This window comes from Cydia splendana, chromosome 1, assembly GCF_910591565.1.
Source record: "Cydia splendana chromosome 1, ilCydSple1.2, whole genome shotgun sequence".
NCBI classification, from domain to species: domain Eukaryota; kingdom Metazoa; phylum Arthropoda; class Insecta; order Lepidoptera; family Tortricidae; genus Cydia; species Cydia splendana.
In genome coordinates this window covers 30,932,016-30,937,556 of record NC_085960.1, presented here as the reverse complement: position 1 = coordinate 30,937,556, position 5,541 = coordinate 30,932,016, and the positions used below count along the sequence as shown (strand labels likewise).

The window sequence follows — 5,541 nt, the reverse complement described above, 5'->3', positions numbered from 1 at the left end:
GTATTACAGGGAAATCGTACTTTTCGTTAGGCAAATAGCTCTTATTATATTACGAAGTCTTACGCACTTAAGGGAGAGTGAACTTAAAATTGGGTAGCACCATACCTTTACTAGACTCGAGTAAAATGAACCTTCTGGCTGTGCTTGATTTATTAGTCTTCTTTTTGATTAGACCAATTTTTCATACTCTACACGGTACGACCGAAGGCGAAGCTTCGATTTTAAACCACCACACTCATAGGAAAGGTTAACACAACACTACTTTATTCTGGCGAGCAAGAGGCGTTAAAGCTAGCAAGGCAATTGGAACGATGGCCGGGTCGTTGCCGTTTTTCGACCACAAACCGCCGTCCTCGGCCGCTCGTTTGCCAAAATGACGGACGGACCTTTTTTATCTCGCCACACCGCAATTCGTTGCCGATCTCGACTTGCGATACACCAAACCCTGCATTTAAAATTCGTTTCCTATAAATATTTAGATAGCGACGTTAAATTTTGATGTCGATGCATTTAGATCTGGAGAATGATATAATTTTATGTCTTTGAAGCTGAGTGTGTTCATTGTTGGATCGAACATAAAATGTAATAATGTCGCGCTTCCCGGAGTGAAGTTCCCTACTCGTATTCAGAGATCGAAACTAAATCCTTTCCCGCGCTTCAACTCAAGGATTGTAGGACGATTCTTCTTACTTTCCTGTCGATATTGGCTGGGACGTAATGAATGTCTCGTGTAAGGATATTGTTTCCTTTTCCACGAAAGCAAGTTTTGTTCCTGCTCCGTCCAATTTCCTTCAATCTGTATACAGACAATGGGAGCCACAGACTGGAAGTGATTTTATTAAAACTTCAGAGCAGTTATAAAAATACAAACTGGAATAATTGAATGGGACAGGTAATTTCCCGTAAGGCCCTAGAGTTAGACCAAGATAAGTCTACAACGATTTTGATAGCACACGCAGTGCAAGAAGTGTGTCATAATACTCATAATTTCATTGAAGTTTGACGTTTAAAATAACACTTGCACTGCGTGTGTTATTAAAATCGTCGCAGACCGACAGATCTTGGTCTGACTCACAATACACTTACAATAACAGCTTGTATCACCAAAAATATAGTCAGAAATCCGGTCACGACCCTGTGGATGATGATTTATATGAAGACTAGCAGCGTCGCGTAAATCACATTTGTAGGGTAACCTACTTTTTCTTCAAGAGCTGTAAGGTCCGCTCCGTTAGTTTTAAGCAGGCGAAGATAATAAAAATGTTTGTCTTACAAGTTTAAAATCAATTTAATTTTGTATTAAGCAGAAGTCTGCAAACGTTACCAAAATGATTAAAAATAAAGAAAAATTGGAAAACTCACCGTCTCGGGCGAGTCTCGAACTTGCGATTTCGGGATACCAGCCCGTTGCTCTACCAATTGAGCTACCGAGACGCAGCCAAAGAAGAAGAAAAATAATTGTAATTCTTTTACGGTAGATGTCGCTAGGTTCCCCTCTAAGTCGCATATGAAAGATATGGTGGAAATATGCGCTCTCAACGTGGAACCAGTTCCGCAAGCCGCCCTAGTACGTATGCTCTCACACTATTGTGACATGCATCGCTCTATTTACGTGCACTCTAGTATCACTCTCTATTACCATAGAGATATAAAGTAAGAATAGTGCTCACTCCAGTTTTGGTATCAAAACGACTATTATTTTCGTAGTCGACATCTAGCATCGAGTAGCGGAATTATCAGTACCGCTACTCGATACTGATGTCTCTCGTGTGGCGACTCACGAAAATTGTATTGAACAACAATTTACAACTTATTTACAACTTATTTGCAATTTATTTTAGAAGCAGAAAGAATTGAAAATAGAGTTCCGGTTAATCCGGTTATAATATTAGCTGAAAAATGTTGAGAATTAGAGTTTTCGGTCGCTGCAACATCTATTGTCAAGTAGCAATACTGATAATTCCGCTACTCGATGCCTAGATGTCGACTACGAAAATAATAGTCGATTTGGTACCAAAACTGATGTATGGAGTGAGCACTCTATGTACTTTTTTCTCTATGCTATTACACACCGCGCGATAGCCGCGTATGATTATTTCCATTGCAGGTAAGACTTACTGTTGCATCCTTTAACAGCCGCCGACGGCGTCAGGCAATCCGCCCTGACCGCACCCGGCGCACTAACTAAGGCTTCATTTACATAGCAAACGAGCGACGAGCTGTCTCCAGTCAGGCGATTGCTCGGGTTAGGTTTTTTTAGAATATATACAGGTTTTAGGAAATTTAAGGTCGGAGTGAGGTGTGAAGGTGTGAGCGAGGAGTGAAATGACCCCTAGCCGCTCCACGTAAGGACGACAAGCATGAAGAATTTCGTACAATGACCTGCCATTTTCTATCTCTATCGTATGCGTATAATTATACTGCTGTCTCGCTAGGTGGGAAACGGTGGGTCAATGTAAGAATTATTCGTGCTGAGAGTCCTTACTTTGATCCGTTGACAGTGTATCGTTGTACGGTTAACTGACTAATTTTAAACCTTATTGAAAAGGGATAAAGTCTACCATTGGTCAGTCAAGTGTGTAAGTACCTACTCTCCAGCGAAGGCAATCTTCTTCCGCCCTGACCGCGCACCCGGTGCAACTAACTAAGACTGCATTACCATAGCAAACGAGCAAAATGCTGTCTCCAGGAGTCGGCGGTATTATAAAATCTTACCGAGTGATAGCGAAGCCACGCTATAGCCTTAGCTCAATTGTGGAAAGACGGTGTCTTATTTGTACAGCCGACTTTATGACGTCACAGCAACTACCCCCACCACTTTCGCGCTTGTCATCTCATATTTATGTTCAGGGCATTACACTGAATGAATCTATATCATATTCACCCATATCTGAGACGACATGAGCGAAAATCTAGTCCACGCTTTTCGTCCGCCTCTATTAATTAAACCTTTTATTTTTATTCCCGGTTGAATAGGAACTATTCGTCGCAATTATACAATATAATTTATTCTGTATAGTATTTGAACCTGTACGTGAACGTGGTATATGAAACGAATTATTTCAATTGATCAATCTACAATCAGTGGTTATAACAGATCTCGAGTATTCTCGAGGTTTTCTTTACACTGGTCTTCTTAAACACTTGACTTGCCAATGCTCCGTTAGCAACTGAAATTAAAGGCCAACGAGACATGTTTCTTGGGTTAGACCAATAATTATTCATAGTTTGCAATATGAACATTATTTAAGACTCCTTTGACCGAGAGTAAAATTATATATTCATTTTATAAGTAGGTTTTTGAAATTAAATAGGCACTTACAGCCTACTCATTATTCCGAAGTTTTTAATTCAAATAGAATCTACTGCTCGACTTCCAGTCAGTCAAGCAAGTCTTCTTATAACCAGTGATCGTACATTTTCCAGCATTTTTGGTGGAGCGGAGTGGTGTTAACGGAATTGGTATAAATAATTTCAACCCTAATGATTAATTAGCGTTAATTACGTTAATATTAACCTTAATTTACCATTTCAGTTGAAATTATCTGTACCAATTCCGTTAACACCACTCTGCTGCACCAAACATTCTGGAAATTGTACGATCACTGCTATAACAAAAATTTTACCCCACTTGGTATTTTAAGATAAAATTAGATTACTCAAAAGAACACCGCAATTTTCTTCAAACAATGAAATTGAATCTCAAATCAAAACCCCATTAGTAAAGTCACACAACAGATTCAGTTTCTTGAATCCACGACTTGTGTATTTATAATACATTAGTCTTCCGTCCCGGTATTGCGGCTTTTTATTCCCCGGGGACCATATTCATCTCTGAATAGACTTGATTAAAGATATCCATCAAGAAACTTTTCCTTTTCATATAATAAAGAGAGTATTATTTATATCAATGAGCCGTGGTTAAAAGAGAGTTCGTGATTGCTTTTTGATACATATCCTGAAACTTATTTATACAATTGTAGAAATCAGGGCTTGCATTTAGGTAGGTAACAACTTTGTATTATTAGGTTGTCTCATTAAAAATGAAATAATATATGAAAGAACGAGAAGAACGTAATAATACCGGTATTTTTTTATGGAACAAATACCGGTTTCCGACCCCGGTAGAAATGTCGTTTGTTCAGGTTATGCTTGACTAGGGGTTCGATTCTAATATAACAAGTCGTTATAGTTTTGAACTGGTTTTGACACGACCTAGACGATTCTCTTTTTCATTGGCGCGCCTCTCTCGTACGACTTTCACTTCAGTTTGCATGCACCAATCAGCGTGAAAGATCTTGAAGGTCGTATCAAAATCAAAACCGTAAGAATTTGTTAAATCTTAATCAGGCTCCAGTTTTCACTAACTAAAAAAAAACCCGGCAAGTGCGAGACGGACTCGCGCACGAAGGGTTCCGTACCAGAATGCAAAAAACGGCAAAAAAAAAGGTCACCGATCCAAGTAGGTACCCCGCCCGACATTGCTTAACTTCGGTCAAAAATCACGTTTGTTGTGTAGGATCCCCACTTAACTATATCTTTATTTTATTCTGTTTTTAGTATTTGTTGTTATAGCGGCAACAGAAATACATCATCTGTGAAAATTTCAATTGTGTAGCTATCACGGTGCGTGAGATACAGGGACGGACGGACGGACGGACAGACGGACGGACGGACGGACGGACAGCGGAGTCTTAGTAATAGGGTCCCGTTTTACCCTTTGGATACGGAACCCTAAAAATCCGATGTGATGTCATGCACCTCGTAGGTAATGTTATACATACGCTACCACTTTTACACGCGGTACTTTGTATTTTAAACTCCCAGATGACCTTTTTCATAACAATCTGGTGTAACTGTCTAATGTACTAACATTACTATATAAGTGCGAAAAGAATTACATTTTCGCACGTGTATTGTACAATGTTTTACAGTACATATGGCCCTTGAAATCTTTGACACAGGCACGTATTGTCCTTAATCCCGCCCTAGGGCGGTAATGTACTACCGTACGAGTAAAAGCTTTAGTTGGGTAATTCTTATTCTTATGCATTTTTTGTGTAATACGTAAGAATAGCATTTTTGTAAAAATAAGTAAACTATATCAATATACTTAGCAATTTACCTCTAGTTTTAGGTCAACCTATGTCCTAAGAGTATTAGAAAAATATTTAAAAAAAATTACAAGTGCGAAATGTCACGGACCGTGTCGTATGACTTCCCCAGATTTTGTGATATTTGATTTTTTTTTGGAAAAATATGAAGTGATTTTGAAATAAATTATATCAAATATAAAACCTAATCCTTGTTCTACAACACTGTTTAATAATTGTACGGATTTATAACGATTTTATATAATTTTAAACAACATACATTTTGTGATTAGTTTTCGCGTCACCACCGCGCGTGGTAATATAAACATGCGGTACTTGGTAGAAAATTATCTTTACTACTGGCAGCCATATTAAAGTTTTTTTAGAACAGTAACACTGTATTGTTGTCAGGTTTACAATTGGCTGAAGGGAGAAGCTTTGTCGAAAA

The 5,541-nt window shown here is 38.6% G+C and overlaps 1 non-coding gene across 1 annotated transcript; it reads right to left on the bottom strand.

Annotated features, from left to right (window-relative positions):
* Positions 1 to 1,362: 1,362 nt before the first annotated feature.
* Positions 1,363 to 1,434, bottom strand: Trnat-ggu (transfer RNA threonine (anticodon GGU)). Its single transcript has one exon. It is a non-coding gene; the product is annotated as a tRNA-Thr (tRNA).
* Positions 1,435 to 5,541: the final 4,107 nt, after the last annotated feature.